This window comes from Sciurus vulgaris (genome assembly GCF_902686455.1).
Source record: "Sciurus vulgaris genome assembly, chromosome: 13".
Classification (NCBI taxonomy): Eukaryota; Metazoa; Chordata; class Mammalia; order Rodentia; family Sciuridae; genus Sciurus; species Sciurus vulgaris.
The window spans coordinates 43,938,156-43,956,019 of record NC_136474.1 but is presented as its reverse complement, the minus strand read 5'-3'; the positions used below and the strand labels follow the sequence as shown (position 1 = coordinate 43,956,019).

General features: G+C 41.0%; 1 protein-coding gene across 27 annotated transcripts in view; it reads right to left on the bottom strand.

Moving 5' to 3' along the window:
- DLGAP1 (DLG associated protein 1) overlaps window positions 1-17,864 on the bottom strand; it is a gene marked incomplete at its 5' end in the record, with an annotated part of 892,564 nt that overhangs the window by 157,175 nt on the left and 717,525 nt on the right. The window lies entirely within an intron of this gene.

Here is a 17,864-nt window from a genome sequence, read left to right as displayed (position 1 = left end):
ATTGCTGTTTGCTAGAAAAATCGGCAGATTCCTCATGCTAAGATTCTTATTTACTTCCTTTCTTCCCCCAGACACCCCCCTCCCAAAGCCAGCTGTGATTATTAGGAGGCCATGGCATTTTAGAAAAAGGTCTAGATTTAAAGTTCAAGGCTGGATGATCAGTTTTTAGATATGTGGTAAAGAAGGTGCATGAGAAAAAAATGATTGGGTGGATCCCCTCTAAGTTTCTAATTTTTCTAAAGCTGTTATTAATTTGTGAGTCAGAAGGCATGGAATTGAAGCCCGAGTCTTCTCTCGCAAGGTGTTTGACTATGGTTGAGCTATTTTAACCTTAGTTGCCTCTTCTGTAATGAGGCAGCTACTCTAGATGAAATCAGAGTCCCTTTCTGCTGTACCTTTCTGAGGGCTGGTGTGGGGTGTAATTACTGGGTTTGAACCAGTTCTAGAAGCTCTCATAACATGAGACTCCTCTGTGCCTGCCCACACAGAGGGTCCCCGACTTATGCTGGTTCAACTTGTGAGTTTTTTTTTTTTTTTTGCTGTGCTGGGGATTGAACCCAGGGCCTTGTGCTTGCAAGGCAAGCACTGTACCAACTGAGCTATCTCCCCAGCCCTCAACTTGTGAGTTTTGACTTTATGATGGTGTGAAAGTGATTTACATTTAGTAGAAGCCATACTTCAAATTCTAATAAATTACAAATTACTCAATACTTTTCAATAAAATAGGTTTGGGGTTAGGTGATTGGCCCCACTGTAGGCTAATGTAAGTGTTTTGTGCACATTAGAGGTAGGTCTAGGTTAAACTGGAATGTCTGGTTGGTTAGGTGTATTGAATGCATTTTTCTTTCTCTTTTTGCAATGTTAGGGATCGAATCCAGAGGCTACACACAAGCTCCGAGAGGCGTGTGCCACCATGCCCAGCCTAAAATGCTTTTTTTTTTTTTTTTTTTTTTTTTTTTTTGGTACTGGGGATTGAACCCAGAGGCACTCAGAGGCACTCAGTCACTGAACCACATCCCCAGCCCTTTTTAATATTTTATTTAGAGACAGGGTCTAGCTGAGTTGCTTAGGGCTTCACTAAGTTGCTGAGGCTGGCTTTTGAACTCACAATCCTCCTGCCTCAGCCTCCTGAGCTGCTGGGATTACAAGGTATGTGCCACCACACCTGGCCTAAAATGCATTTTTGTTTCACAATATTTTCAACTTACAATAGGTTTATTGGGACATAATCCTGCAGTAAGTTGAGAAGCATCTGTATTCATGAACATTATTTTATTCAAGACTAGAATCTAAAGCTTTGAAGAAAAAATACACCGAGTGCTACATATCTTACTGAGTGCTCTAAGTTAGGGTGAAGGAGCTGATGTTAGGTGAAGTCAGGTGTAATAAGGTCACAGATAGAAACCATCAGGAGATCCACTGAGTTTCTCTTTATAATAAATAACCTTATCTGAAAATATCAACAACATATAGATAAGAAATTTCATGATACAATCCTACAAAAATAAATGGATTTCCTGAAGCCCAGCCTAAAGTTTTATGGAGAAAAGATCAGCCCCCAAATCTATCAACAGAGAAATGTGGTTTTTCCATCTCTATTTGGGGTGATAAATGATGCATTTCAGTTTCAGGGGCCCAACTAAAAACCAAGGGCAAAATAATAAGTGCTTAAGTGGGCTAGAAATGAACAGAGCTGTTGCTTTCTCCTTACGAGGAATGTATGGCAAAAAATAAGGATCAGAGAAAGAATCATCATCATGAGGAGGAAATGAGGCATTCAGCAAATAATCAAGGAGCATTAAACTATCTCAGAGAATACTTGTAAGGCTGTAAAAGGCAAACACTGTTAGTCATGGTATTGAGAAATGACGGTAGGAAAAGGAGGATGAAATAAAATTAGCATTTGGGAGGGGCATGGCCTTGTGATTTCTTATGAGATCTGTTTTTCAGCAACTTACTTCTCCAGGGCTCTTAATTTTTCGTCTGTAAAATGGAGCAAGTAACATCTCCCTCATGGGGTAACGTGAGGATTATGTAACATCACAAACGTAGAAGCGAGTTAATACCTGATATAGCTGGCCAAATGATTGTATTCCATCACTGACAGAAAAAATCCCTAAGAAGGATGACAGCTCATTAAAATACCATGTCTTTATACAATAATCAAATAAGCTTTTCTTTCTTTTCTTTTGGTAGTGCTGGGACTCAAACCCAGGGCTTTAGCATGACAGGCAAGCTTTCTACCACTGAGTCACATTCCCAGCCCTAGGAAGATGATTTTCTTAAAAACTGGTGAGCCTTCACTTTTGTTGCATGAATCACGCACGACAGGAAGAGCAATTCACCCCAGATTCTCTAAAACATTGTAGTAAACTAATCCCTGATGAGAAACGGAAGAAGAAATGAGAAGTAAGGGTTAGGGATACCTCCCTTTCAATGTGGTGGCATTTGATGACAGAGACGAGGTAGAAGCTGCAAGTTTCTCCTCAGGAGAAAAACTGCTGAGATTCTGATGGAACATCATGACCCAAAGGGGTCTCTTAGACTGCACCTCCATGTTCAAGGTCGACATTGCAATCGAAGTCTTCAGTAGGGAAGGCTGACTTTTTTGGTTAAAAAAAAGTCAAACAAGGATTTCAATGCAGTGAACATTTTCTAAGGAAAACGAGAAGGCTGTAAACATTTTTATATTGGGTTTTTATTTTGGTAGCCACAGATTGTTTGGCACCATTTTTAAAGCATGGGTTTCCCCCAGTAAATATTTGAAATAAAAATATTAAGCACTGATGAGAAACATGCATAGCCTTGTAAATACTAACTGTATTTTTCTCACTCCTTGATTTAGTTATTGCCTTGACATCAAGGTTTCTTTGTAAATTTAGCTCATATTGAAGAAGTGCATTTTTGCATGATGTACTAGCAACCCATACAGAGAACAGAAAAAGAGCAGTTTATTTCTCTAGTATTCATTGTCTCATGGTGAAAATCCAAAGGTGTTATTCTTTGCATTCTCATTATAAGAAAGAGTGAACCAAGAAACCTAGGAACCCTTTATATTATGCAAAATAATTGCTGTTCAAGGTCCCTGCCATTATGTAATGATGTAACAGATTATGCTGAGTAAGGGGTTTCTTGGAAATCTGATCATTTTGGTCAGGTATGACACCCTTTCAAAAAGCACTGGGAACAATCCCTAAACTTAAAAAAAAAAAAAAAAAAAAAAAAAAGAGGAAGAAGCATTAGGAATCCATAACAGCAATTGATGAAGGAAGGAGGAAGATTGTTTATATAACTGTCATTTAAAAAAACTATAGCAAACCACATTGTCCACAGTGTTATAGCAGCATTATTTTAAAAATATGTTGGTTATAATAGTAATAAGTATTGCACATTTTTATTCAGTTTAATATATCACAAGGCAAATACAGTGTCCTTTGTATTAATGCTGTGGAAAGCAATGGAGACTTTAGTCAAAAGAATTTTTTCTCTGATTTTTCTTTAACCTTTCAGGCCTTTACCACTGAACTGGAGACTATCTCAGGAAGAGATGAGATGCGGCCCAGATCAAAGAAATAATCGTTCAGGTTCTAAGTTGATTTTTAAAATCTGTAAAGCAGGGTGCACCTTCTATGCCAATCAAGTGTGGGTGGGATGCTCCACGTGTGCCTGGTGGTAGGAAGAATAATGGCCCCCAAAGATGGCAAGGGCTAACCTCTGCAACCTGTAAATGTTATCTAGCAAAAGGGGCTTTGCAGGAGTGATAAAGGATATTGAGGTAGGGAGATGGTCCTGGGTTATAGAGGTGGGCCCTGTGTAATCACAAGGGTTTGGAGAAGCAAAGGCAGGAGGCAGGAGAGCTGGAGTCAGCATGAAGCAGGTTGGGTAAAACTCAGTTGACCACTGCTGGTTTTGAAGATGCAGGTGGCCTCTAGAAGTTGGAAAGAGCCAGAAAGCACATTCTTCTTGAGAGCCTTCAGAAGGAATATAGCCCTGTTGACATCTTGAGTTTAGCTTACCCAGAGCTACATCAAACTTCTGACCTTTTAGTATTCTAAGAAAATAAATTTGTGTTATTTTCAAGTCACAAGGTTTGTGAAAATCTATTACAAGCTGGGTGTGGTGGCGCCTGTAATCCCAGTGACTGGGGAGGCTGAGGCAGGAGGATGGTGAGTTCAAGGTCAGCCTCAGTAACTTAGTGAGGCCCTAAGCAACTCAGGGAGATCCTGTCTCAAAACAAAATACAAAAAGGGCTGAGGATGTGGCTCAGTGCTTAAGAACCTCTGGGTTCAATCCCTGGTATCAAAAAAACAAAAACAAAAAAACAAAAATTCTATAGGCCAATAATGAATTTGCTGAAAAAGAAATCAGGAAAACAATTCTATTTACAATAGCTTTAAAAACAACTACCCTACTTCTCCTGGGAATAAACCTAATCAGGGAGGTGAAAAATCTCTACTATGAAAGTTATAGAACACTGAAGAAAGAAATTGAAGAAGACACAAGAAGATGGAAAAATCTTCCATATTCATGAACAGGAAAAATTTATATTGTTAAAATGGCCATAATACAAAAAGCAATGTACGGATTCGATGTAATCTCCTCAAAATACTAATGACTTGCTTCACAGAAATAGAAAAAAACAACTTTAAAATTCAGTGGAAAAAATAAAAGACCCAGAATTGCCAAAACAATTCTAAGTTAAAAAAACCAAACCAACCAACCAAACAAACCCAAACAATGCTGCAGACATCCTAATACCTGAGTTTAAATTATACTACAGAGTCAGAGTAACAAAAACTGCAGGGTGCTGGCATAAAAACACACACACAGACCAATGTTATCGAACAGAAGGCTCAGAGACAAACCCATATAGAGACATCTGCTCCTGGACAAAGTTACCAGAAAGGGAAAAGAGCCTTTGTGACAAATGGTGGTGGGAAAACCGCTTATCCATATGTAGAAGAAGGAAACTAAATCCTTATCTCTCACCCTGCACAGAAGTCAGGATGATCAAAGACCTCAGAATCAGACCAGAAACCATGGAACTCCCAGAAGAACACGTAGGGTCAACACTCCGACACCCCAGCGGGCAATGGCTTCCTTAATAGGATTCAGGAAATAAGATCAAGAATTAGTAAGTGGGAGAGCATCAAATTAAAAAGTTTCCATCCAGTAAAGGAAATAATTAAGAGCACGAAGAGAGAACCTACGGAATGGGGGAAAATCTTCACAAGCTGCTCTTCTGATAGAGGATTAATGTCCAAAATAGGCAAAGAATTATAAAAACTTAATACCACCCCCCCCAAAAAAAAACCCCAAATAAACCAATTAATAGATGGCAAATGAACTAAACAGACTCTTCACAAAAGAGGAAATCCAAATGACCAACAAATATTTGAAAAAATAGCCGCCATCTTTAACAATTAGGGAAATGCAAATTAACACTATGCTGAGATTTTGTCAGTCATCCAGAATACAACGATAATACATGCTAGAGAAGATGTGGGGGACAGGAACATTTTTACACTGCTGGTGGGATTATAAATTAATATCCACTATGGAAATCAGTATGGACGTTCCTCAAAGGACTAGGAATGGAACCACCCACCATATGACCTAGCTATACTACTCCTTGGTATTTATCCTACAGAATTAAAGTCAGCATACCATAGTGATACATGCATACCCATATTTAGAGCAGCACACTTCATGATAGCCAAATTATGGAACCAACCTTGGTGTCTGTCACAGATGACTGGATAAAAAAAAGTGGTATATTTACACAAGGGAGTTTTATTCAGCCATAAAGAAGGATGAAAATATGTCATTTGCAGGAAAATGGATGGAACTTGAGACCATTATGTTAAGCAAAATAACTAAACTTGAAAGTCAAGGGTCATATGTTTTCTCATATGAATGTGGAAGCTAGACAGGAAAAAGAAGGTATGTGTGGAGTGACTCATGGAAATCAAAGGAAGATCAGAAGAGTAGAGGAAGAGGGCCAGAGGAGGGAGGAAGTGAGGGAAAGGGAAATACTGGGGAATAATATTGACCAAATTAGATTGTTCTATTTTGTGCAGGCATGAAAATGTAACAAAGAATCCAACTATTATGTGTAACTATAATGCATCAATAAAAACATGGAAAAAGAATTATGAAGAATATGTAATCTTCAAAATGAGGAACTGAGTTCTAAATATAGCAAACTTTAGCTAATTATACACAATCATCACAGTGAAAAAAGTGCTTTTAGAAACTGCTAAGTATTGATAGTATAGATAGGAATTTAAAAACATGGCTTGGGGAACACACACTTTCACAGAAAAGACTAAGAACTCAATGCTAAAAAAATAGAAGCAAAACCAATGTTTTGTTAGAAAGTGAAGTATATGTATAGATTATAAGAATGGCCAAAGAAAACAAATGACCAACCTATAATATTAAAACTGAAATTCTGACTGAATGGCAGATCTATGGTAATGAATACCATTATCCCACAACTCAGAGATGGTTTTAAAACTTAGTCACATTGTAAGACTGAGTTATTTTCTATCTTAAATCAATGTGATTAATGAATAACAACTAAATTTTTTTGGTTCATATGGAAGAATGAGTGTCCTAAAATCAGGCAAAGGCACACGTTGTAAAGTAGAAATCAAACATCATAAAACATCATCAATCATCATAAAAGAAAAAAACCCAGTGACTGAGGAGGCTGAGGCAGGAGGATCATGAATTTGAGGCCAGCCTCAGCAATTGAGGGTTGCCCTAAGCAACTTAGTGAAACCCTGTCTCAAAATAAAAAATAAAAAGGGCTGGGCTAAGCAACTCAGTGAAACCCTGTCTTTAAATAAAATGCAAAAAAGAGGGCTGGAATGTGGCTCAGTAGTCGAACACCCCTGAGTTCAATGCCTGGTTCCCCAACCAAAAAAAAAAAAAAAAAAAAAAGTATGAAATACCTGTTCATGAAAAGCTCCTGTGATGTCCCATGTCCCAGAACGAACCTTTTTTTTGTGGTGGTGGGAACTGAACCCAGGGCCTTGTGCATGGGAGGCAAGCACTCTACCAACTGGGCTATCTCCCCAGCCCCAGAATGAATCCTCAACTGTTACCATTGACAATATTTGCTTTTCTCCTGTCCATTTAAAGCATATTCTAGATATGAAAAAAAGAAAAAAACAAAAAAAAAACAAACAAAAAAAAAAAAAGAAACAGAAATTTGTCCTTAAAGCTGACAAACAGGCTAATGAATGGGTTAAAGGGTAACTTGGAAACATCTGGCAATGCTTGCCTCCCTCCTCTCGGGATTCTTCAAATGTTTGCAGAAACCTCATTGATGGGACGGGAGACTATGGCCCCTTTCATTCAGCCTCCTCTCTGGCCTCCGGAACACTCCAACACTCTTTCCTACTGACTCCACTGCAGGGCTGAGCTAATCGGAAACAGATTTTATGCTAGAAAAGCTGTCCTTCAGAACCTGTGTTCAGACCCCTCCAACTCTGCTCAGCTTCAGTAAGCCTCCATTTTGCCCTGGATTCATACATTTCCTAGTGTACCGATTTTTAGGTGCTGACCTGTGTTCTGTCTCCTCTAGTGTGATCCTTTTGCAGACAATATGCCTGAACAAATATTTACGAAATTAAAAAAAAAAAAAAAGAACCGCCAAAGAAGACAATTCTTGGTAGTATTTATTATTGTATTATTTGCAAAGCAAGGTCTGTGGTTTTTGGAAGAACTTGAATTCACTTATCTTCCTGCTCATTTTAAAATCAAATTACTTGCAAACCTTAGACTATAATTGATATCCTCAAACAACAAACCTTTTCATCAGCCGGATCAAGAGAGTTAAAAACCTAACTGCCAAATAAGCTCTCCTCTCCATTTGACCGTTAATGGGTCTCAGAAATGTGATTTTAGATTGCCCATCTTTAGGGTCAGATTGCCCTCCTTTTGGTGGAACTCTAAATGTCTGATAAATAATCGCTGACCTTGTGCGTATCGGACAACATGTATCATGTGTCCTTTCTTTAGCAGATCTTTTTCCTCCTCTGAACATCAGAAGAGAAGGTAATCAACCTTTTAAATGGGAAGCTGATATATGCTGAGAATTTCTACCCACACCAGCAAACTGGGTAAAAAGGCATATTTTTTTATGTGTAGGTGTAGAATCCACACAAACATATACATAGGCTCATGTGATATAATGATGTTCAAGTATTTCCTAAATTGTATGCCTTGGAAGATCGATTCTTTGAGGACAAGAAATTTTTGTTGTTGTTGTTGTTGTTGTTAAAGCAATTTGGGAAATTCTGGAGGATTAAAGAGATTTATTTATTGTAGGGTTTCTAGAGTTTTCAACATAGTAATAAGCATTGTGACTTGCTAGGAGGTTTATGACATGTAACTAGTATGAGACATGTGTTTTATTTTTAATCTTTTTTTCTAGAACACCTCCTGGAATATATTTTTTTTTTCTTCTGCCTTATTCTTGGTTCTGGGGATTGAACACAGGGGCACTTTACCGTTGAACTACATCCCTAGGCCTTCTTAGTTTTATTTATTTATTTTATTTTTTATTCTGAGATAGGGTCTCGTTAAGTTGCTGAGGCTGACCTTGAACTTCTGATCTTCCTGCTTCAGCCTCCCGAGTCGCTGGGATCATAGGCATGCACCACGGCACCTGGCTCTGGAATATAGTTTGAAAAATGCTGACAAGCCTTTTCCTTCCTCCCCATTTTTTGGGTGAAATTCTTAAGGCTTGTTGAGAATTTCTAAATTCTAGAATGATTAGTGGCCCCTTGAAGGAATAATATCACAGAAAGGGAGATCTACTTTTGCCTGGGTTTGGCTCTTTGAAAAACCTTTGGGGGTTCAAAGGTGACTTTGGGGTCTTTGATTGTTCTGAAGATCCATGGCTTTTGCATGGCCTGGAACAGCTTGCTGGTTCAGTGAAGTGATCAAAGTGTTCTGAGGAAATACAGGCCAACATAGTCACATTCAGAGAAGAGGGAAATTGTAAGGAATAGGGAAAGAAAGTGATTGATCTTTTTGTTTCCCCACTTCTTCCTCCAGTATTTCTTTTTTTTTGCGGTGCTGGGGATTCAACCCAGGGCCTTGTGCATGCAAGGCAAGCACTCTACCGACTGAGCTATCTCCCTAGCCCCTTCCTCCAGTATTTCTTTAAGAGGGAATTTCCATATTATTTTTATTCTTTTTTGGTTTTCATATCCCCCGCTCTGAAGTTTCCTAATTTATTAGGTTTCCCCACCACCACCAACAAAAATGAGCTCTACCTCTTATGTTACTATTCACTGAGGCCCAGGCTTACGGTTCAGCTATGCTAAGGGTGGCTGGTTTCTCATACTGTAAGGAAGAGCAAGCACGACTTTGGAAAATACCACATGAAAAAGGATCTGGTATAGCTCAAAGGGTCTGGACATTCAAAAGCACCCTGCTATGGTATGAATGTATTTCGCCAAATTCATGTTCTTGAAACTTAATCCCCATTACAACAGGGTTGAGAGGTAGGACCTGTAAGAGGCGATTAGGTCAGGAGGGCCCTGCCTCCTGAAGGGATTAGCACCATTATCTTGGATGTGGGTTTGTCATCATGGAAGTGGTGCCCTTGTTTAGGATCGGTCTGGTCTCTCCTGTGCAATTTCTTGCCATGTGTGCCTTCTGTCATGTTCTGATACAACCAGAGGGCCCTTGCCAGATGTGGCCCTTTAGCCTTTGACTCCCCAACCTCCAGGAACCCTGAGCCAAATAAACTTCAATTGTTTAAAAATTATAGTTTGTGGAATTCTGTTATAATAGCAGAAAATGGACTAAGACACATCTGTATAATGACCATTCCTGATAAAGGAGACTTCCTATTGTTCTCAGGGCAGATGATTTCCACAGTTGACAAGCTAATTTGAAAAAAAGTGAGTTGGATAAACTTGTGTTACTGCACTGGGTTAAATTAACAAGCAAATGACTTCTGGCAAATAAGCATTTTGCTTATATCCTTAAATTTATTGGCTTGTATTTGCATTAATTATTATAAGAATATCAGCATAAATTCTGGCCTAAAAGAAAAAAGATGTCCTTTAATTCCACCATAAACCACCATAAAAAAGGGCTGAAGAATTGGTTCATTTATTATTTCACATGAAGCAGGATAAGTAGAAAATTGTAAACAACAGAATGTTGACTCGTATTTTTCACTCACTGAATTAGCTTGAGTTAATGTTTTCTTCAGTTTCTTCTTAATCTATAAAGAGCTATCCTTAGGAGAACTTTGAAAACTTTATTAATTATTTTAACATACCATCAAAATAATACCAAGGGAAACAAATTCCTGGCTGCTTATAAGCTGCCTCTGGTAATGTAATTTAGCTAGAGATCAAAGGTTAAGTGTCTCTTACCAGAGGAGAGAAGTAATCATTTCCATTATGTGTATTTTTTGGAGTGTTTTTTATTGTTAGTACAAAATGAAATGGACTGTCTCCCTCCGACAAACCATTAATAGTTGTGCATGTGCATCCAAAGCGCATTATAAGAGTCAATTATAAAGCTCTCGTGCTCTCTGGAGTTCAAATGCAATTTTGTCATTTTAATTAGGAGTTTATTCTTTTAGCAGGCTTTGGGATAGCTTCTAACAGTGCACACATGGCCTCTCCTCACTCCCAGCACATGGGAATGGGAGGCCTTAGTTCCTCAAGGTGGCTCAGTACCTTTCCCCATTTATGGACTCTGGCTGGGGTGGGGGCCTGGTAAGTCAACCCCGCTTCTACATTTGAGGCCTGGTTGATCAGGTCCAGCATGAGATCTGCCTGTGGCAGCTGCTTGCTAATACACAGCACTGACAAGTTTCTATGACGCAGCTCACATGCTCTCCTCCAGAGATGGATGTCACCCAGAATCACCACCACCGACCAACCACCTGTGTCACCTCAGCTGGAAGTTCTGCCACCTTCTCTAGTATTCCAGAACTAGAGAATGAGATGGGCCTGAGGCAATGGGGTGCTAGGTCCTGAGTCGCTCATCCTGGATTTGGAGCTTCCAAGTCCTGCTCAGGTTAATGAAAGCAGAGCAGCCTGGCCATCAGTGAAACTTCAGCCCCGGCCACTATTAAAATTCCTCAGCTCTCTGCTTAAGGTATTCTTGATTTCTCAACATCAAAGCCATTATACTTCCTTGCATTGCTAATGTCAAGGAGCAAACTTGAGGCAAACCATGTTTTCTTTTCTTTTTCTCCTCCTCCTCCTCCACCTCCTTCTCCTTCTTCTTGTGAACCAAAATTTGAAGTATTCTTCGATGACATTCCAGGCCTGAAATTCTTTGCCATGGTCCTTAACCACTGCACAACTGTGCAAACCATGTTTTCTAACATTTGATTTCCTCTTTCCCACATACGCTAATCTGCGTGTTGAAAAGTGCAAAATATTTAATTATACCGTGCATGAGTAGAAACTTGTTAGAAAACTGATTTTAATGTGCAGGCAATCACTGCATAGATGTGCACCAGTCAGATTAGTAGTCTGACTTCCTGCTGAAAATGATTTGGTAAGGAGAAAAGGCAAACTCAGATACCACAGGGTAATTGACTCCATGCAACTTGGTTTATAATTATACTCAGGGCCAGGAATCTGCTGTGGTTTCAAAGCTGAGGTCACAGGACTCTGATACATTTAAACAGGAAACATTTGACTTCACTGAAAATTTTATTACTGAGGATCAGAGAAAATGTGTGTTGGGCAAGGAGATTGCTGGGGGTGGGGCATTTAGCATAGCATCTCGGTGTCATGATCAATGCCCAGCCTCCAGCATCATTGCTGCCAGCCTCAGCTGTGACATAAGCCAATGAGGGTTTTCTAAGTGCACTAATTGTCTGATTTCATCAGAGAAGCAAGATTACATGTGAAGCAGGAAGAAATAACCAAACTGTCCTCATTCAGGGTGAAGGCCTTCATTCTATTATGTCTGTGTGTGGTGTTTTGATTCATGGGAAAAGGCAAAGCAATGGCCCTGTCTGGGCCTCCTGAAGCACTCAGGTCCCTCCCCACAAATCCCTGAGGACTCTAGTTTCCAAAGAATACTTGAATCATAATGCTGGATTAGGAAAATGATAAATTAAAGAAAACAGCAAGGCAGAGTTGAAAGAGTGTAATCTGAACTGCCAGTTCACTGAGGTAGGTCTCCTGAGGAATGGGGCATTGCAGAGAATCTGCTAAAGAATCGGAAAAAGCCAAGAAGGTCATGTGGGCCTGCAGCGGAAAGAAGTTGGTGCATAGAATTTCTGGAAGCAAGTCCAGAAGACAGCTGGGACTTTGGGTGATGAGGAGGAGAAAGATGCCATCCGAAGTTGAGTGGGTACAGTTTGGACCTAGAGTACCAAGAGGCCTGTTTCCCTAGGATAAACGGAGATCCTTCAGCCAGCACCTGACAGGTGGATGTAGAGAGCATGATGCAACATGAGCTCCAGAATTAAGAGCCAGATAAATCATAGGATGGGCTGTGTGTGAATGAGGGAAAGAGACAGAAACACTGAGAGTTCTTGCAAGCGGCTGTTTTAAGATTTCATATGTATGCCAAGATGTCAGGGTACTGTTGATATGTATGGTTAGGGTCTCAGGCTACATGACTATCCTGAGACTACCTGGATTCTGTGTGTGTGTGTGTGTGTGTGGAGTGAGTGCTGGGGATTGAATTCAGGGTCCCATGCATTACTCATCACAAGCTTTCCTACTGAACTTGAATTTTAAAATAGCAGGTGTGCTTGAGGGTGCTGAACAGTGTGTACTCCACTGGAATGAACAAGAATGGGATAGGTTATCCCAGAAATCAAAACTGGGGTACACGAACTGCCATCCTCTTTATGTTTCCTATGGGATGGCAACCAAAAAGTTCCCAAGGGAGGTAACAGTGGACTCCCTGGGTAGAGCCGGCAGGGTATGGACTTCTTAAGTGGAGGTGCTCTGGAATCCTCGGCTTCTTCCTGGACTCTTCCCTGGGTTAAGAAATAGTAGAGTGAGACTACAGGATCCTTCTGGCATCCTAAAAGTAAGGGTAACAACAACAAGGTAACTGGTGGCTTGGCACATCACATAGCTGGAAGGGTCTGAGTGAAGTTTCATGGGCAGCCAGAGGTCCTAGACCTGAAAGGACACACCTGGATTAGAAATAAGGAACAGCTGAAAAGTCAGAGAGGCCCTTTGGCAAAGCCCCTACCACCAGGTTGGAGGGAAGGAAAGGGAAGACAAAGATAGGCTTCCACTTCTGCAGCCCCTTGGGTACCAGGAACCAGTAAGAGATGGAGGACAGGAACCCAAGTCCCCAAAAGGAGTACAAGATGGGAATTTGGTCTTAGAAATAGTCAGAAAGCTTATGTGCTACAACAAAGTGTGCAAGGGTTACTGGGTATCCTGGATTCTGTGAGGGCAGAATCAATCCAGGGCTCCAGTAGGTGACTGCCTGATGGTGCTCGCTGCTCACGCAACATTCAGAGAAAAGATGGATTAGGAAGAAAGATGGGGACTCAGAGGACTTATTGCACCAGAAGTCCTTTATTCCAGAAACTTTGAAACGTTGGGAGGCTGTGGCTTAGGATTGCTGGCAGTATTGGGTCCTTGGGATGGAAGTTTGGAACTACCCTGACAAGGGATCAGAACTCCCTGACAGTCAGGAGCCTTTGATTCATGTGCTCTGATTTGTTCTGAATTTTATTGCGTGAGCTTCAAATGCGATGGGACAGTTGGAGGTGGAAAGGTCAGGGGAGATGATAGGAAGGGCAAGAAAACACGAGACTTATAAAGAAATATTAAAAGGAGAAGTCCATGGGATTGTTAGTGAAGTGAGATGAAGAAAACCAATGAGAGAAACTGCTAGCACTGCTGAGAGTTTGAAATGATCTGATGAAGAACCACGAGCATGAGGAGGACGTGGGCTCGGAGGAGAGCAAGGGGCTGTTTTTCACGGGTTTCTCTTTAGGAGATGGAGGAATATTCGAAAGTTCACCAGACACAGACACGTTCCGGGTTTTTTTGAAACGCGTCAGCGCCAAAGACTACAACGATCGATCGCAATACGAGGGATGCTCCTTCTTTCCTCCATGCACACACCTCAGGGGCCGCTAGAGGGAGACCTTGCACACCAGCTTCGGGCGGAGAGAAGGCCCTGGGGGATTATCGTGCCCTACATTATACAAATTCGTCCCCGAGTTCCCCTTCACGCGTCGGGCCTCTAATCTTTTGACAGTTCCCGGAGCAGCAGGCCTGGCTATATGTGGGCAAGTTATACCATCGGGAACATTCAGACTGCTTTGTAAAACCAAAAGCAACCAGGAACAGATGCTTTCAAAAATGCAAAAACAAGACTATGGTGACGGCAGATAGGATGACAGCAGCTGAGTCACTTCCCTGCATTTCTCCATGGGTTATTCCTGAGAAGGCAGCTCTGCACCCCGCGGGAAGGGCTGGGTGCTGCTTATGGGGATACTTATAGGGTGGCAACATTGACTTTACCTGGACGCCAGCCTTCCTTGGGGGTGGGAAGTGGCCATTCTGCTTCCCACATTAAAAAAAGAAAAAACTGAATTTCACGACTGAGTGAGAAACAGTCATTTTGGGAGTCCATGCTAGGTTTATTTATTTATTTATTTATTATTTTTTATTGTCTCCACATCTCCAGACAACCTTAAAAGGTGGGAGAGAACTCTGAGGCCCGTGTCTATTTCCCAGCCCTCCAAGTGAGCGGCCCACTGGGTGACTGGGATCTCACCAGAAGGGAAGTAGTTTTAATTCCAGCTCCATCTGTTTGTGAGTGAGCTGGAGATGCAAAGAGACTGGGATGCAAGCCTTTGGATAAGAATGAACACCCCAGGACTAATTAATATTAATAAGCAAGGCCTTTTGGGTATTTTGGATAGCAGACTTGGGTAAAGAGAAAAGATATGAATGACATCACAAGTAAACAAGGGCAAGAATCTACATTTAGAACTCTATTCTGGCATTCCAGAATTAGGGAATGAAGGACAGATATGTGTCTCTCTAAGGGATTATTTCCATAGTTCCGTTCACGAGGTGCAGAGTGCAGTAAGATGAATAGGTAGAAATAAGAAATTCAGATTTTTAGAAGAGAAACACACACAACTGGGGAGGTGACTCTAATTTCTTGAACCCAGCAGATTTTATTGGCACAATGACTTTGGCAAACTATCTGTGAGGTTATCTAAAGTCTAAATATAAAACAAATGATAGGGTTATTCCAGTCTGTTTTGGGAAAAGAAATATTTTCAACTTTTCAGACTATTTTTCGGGAATCTTCGGGGGGTTAAAGTGCAGTTTTGCTTTGCTCTGGACGCCATGTTGCCAACAAGCATTGGGCCTGTATTGTACAGTATGCGGTTGAAATTAATTCCTTATTTCTATTTGTCTCTTTAAAATAGGCAGGAAAATATGGAGCTCAACATATCCCACTTCCTTAGTCATACTGCAATTTTTAATAAGAGGCTGTTCTGTTGGAAATATTGGCAAAAGAGCATTGGAATGCCGTTTAGTTGGTTTAAACACAATTCCAGACTCAAAAATGCCAATTAAATAGGGCAACTGTATATCCCAGTGTAATTATTAATGGTTCCTTTTTTGCACTCTTGAAGGTGTCCCAGTTTGGATGATAAATTAAATGGCCACTCTGCATTTAGTTCCAGTCCCAGAGGACACAGGATGATGAGCAGGGATGGGACCATCCGTCCCCAAGCTCAGGAACAGCACTGATGTTCCCAGAAGGCACAGGTGGCATCCCTTCCCTCCACCCTCCCTGGAAAGCTCCGCTACACGCCCACAGCTGCAGGGCACGGGCAGAAGACAAAGGCACTGGTAAATAGGATCACACTCCTCTTCCCCAAAGTGCTTGTGGGTGTGAGAACAGAAGGGGACTCTGAAAATGGAAATGTTGGTTCTGACCTCAGGGAGGTTAAAGACAGAGCCCAGGGAGGACGGCAGTGTGAGACTTGGAGGAGATGTCAGTAATGGGCTGAGAGCATCGCAGTCTGGATGCAGAGAGAAGCTGAGGAGATAATGCAATGATCTGATACAGATCCCAGGGCTGGGACTCCAATTAGAGTGTATGTTAAATTATCAGGGCTCCGGAAGCAAGAGACTGGGAAAACAGGAAGCACTAAAGGAACACACTCGCCTCCCTTATCTGCTGATTTGCTCTCTCTGGTTTCAATTACCCAGTCAACCAGGTCTGAAAATATTAACTGGGACTTTCCAGAAATAGACAATGCATATGCTTTAAGTAACTTTTATTACAACAATTGTCATTATGGTTTTATTTTATTATTTGTTATTGCTAATCTCTTACTGTCCCTAATTTATAAATTAAATTAAATTTTATTATGGGTCTATATGCATAGAAAAAACAGTCTTTGAATATACCCCTGGTAGATAAAGGAGTCTACTGTTCATCCCCATAGAAAAAGTTCCCCCCAAATGAGAACTTGGTACAGACTTCTTCACAAAAACACCAGTCAGTATGTGACTTGGTACTTAGTTACTGAGAACTGGACGATGTTGGTGCCAGTGAATTTGGGAATGGGCAGAAAGGAATTTTGATGCAAAACTTAAGAACTGGGTTCAGCAAGGGACAACAGAGTATCACTAAGGTATTACAGATAGAGTGAGGGATTAGGGGGAATAAAATGAGGAAATGGGTTGTGAAGAGCCTGATTATTAGTAAGCTAAGAACTAATATTTGTTTATCTCTTATGTATCCATTTGAACCTGACTTTATCTTTTTATTTACTTATTTATTTTGGGGTACTAGGGATTAAACCCAGAGTGTCTTTACTACTGAGCTATGTCCCCAGCCCCTTCTCATTTTATATGTCAAAACAGGATATCACTAAGTTGTTTAGGGCCTTGCTGAGTTGCTGAGGCTGGCCTCGAACGTGCCATCTTCCTGCCTCAGCCTCTGAGGCTCCTGGGATTATAGACGTGTGCCACCACGCCCTGCTTGAACCTGCCTTTCTGAATGTAGTTTATAGCTTAGTATCTCATGACTCTGCAAATTCTCTTATTGTAACTATGTGTCAGTCTGAGAAACAAAGAAGGTTTGGTGTGAAGGTCTCCATCTCTGGCTTCTGATGAAGGCAGAAGGAAGTGGCGCCCAGGTGGGCTTGGGCATGCCTTTATCATTGCATACGCAGTGCTCACTGTAAACCCTGATGCACTTGTCTGTCTTCCTGCATTGGTTGCTGTGCTTCTGGAGGTAAGAATCATACTTCCTATGAAGGCAAGGATGACATCTGTCTGATTGGAAGGGCTCTTTGAAGCTATTTGGTCATATTGAATAGAAGAATAAAGTCCTTCTGAAGAATCCACACCAGTCCACTGCAACTCGGTACTTAGTCACTAAGAACTCCCTTGGAATAAATCTCTTCTTGGCCAGGGCTACCATCTGTCTTGAAATTCAGAATGGCATTATCTGTTTATTTATTTTTCTGCGCGAAGATGGCAGAAACGTTACATAAGTTTTTTTTTTTTTGTGATCCCCTTCCCCCTTTTCTCTTTTGGGGTACTGAGGCTTAAAACTTTTTAACCACTGAGCCACATCCCCGGCCCTTTTTATTTTTTAATTTTGAGACTGGGTCTTGCTAAGTTGCTAAGGCTGGCTTTGGACATGCCATCCTCCTACCTCAGTCTCCCGATTCTTTGTAGTTTCTATCTGAGAGAGAACCCAGATCTGACTGTTGCAAAGCAGTGTCTTTATCGCCAGAGGTGTGCATTCATAGTTGAAGATTATGTACGGGGGTGTCCACTCACTTTGCTTGAGAAGTATCAGGGCTGGGTGAGTCACAGCTTGTCACCCCAGCACCC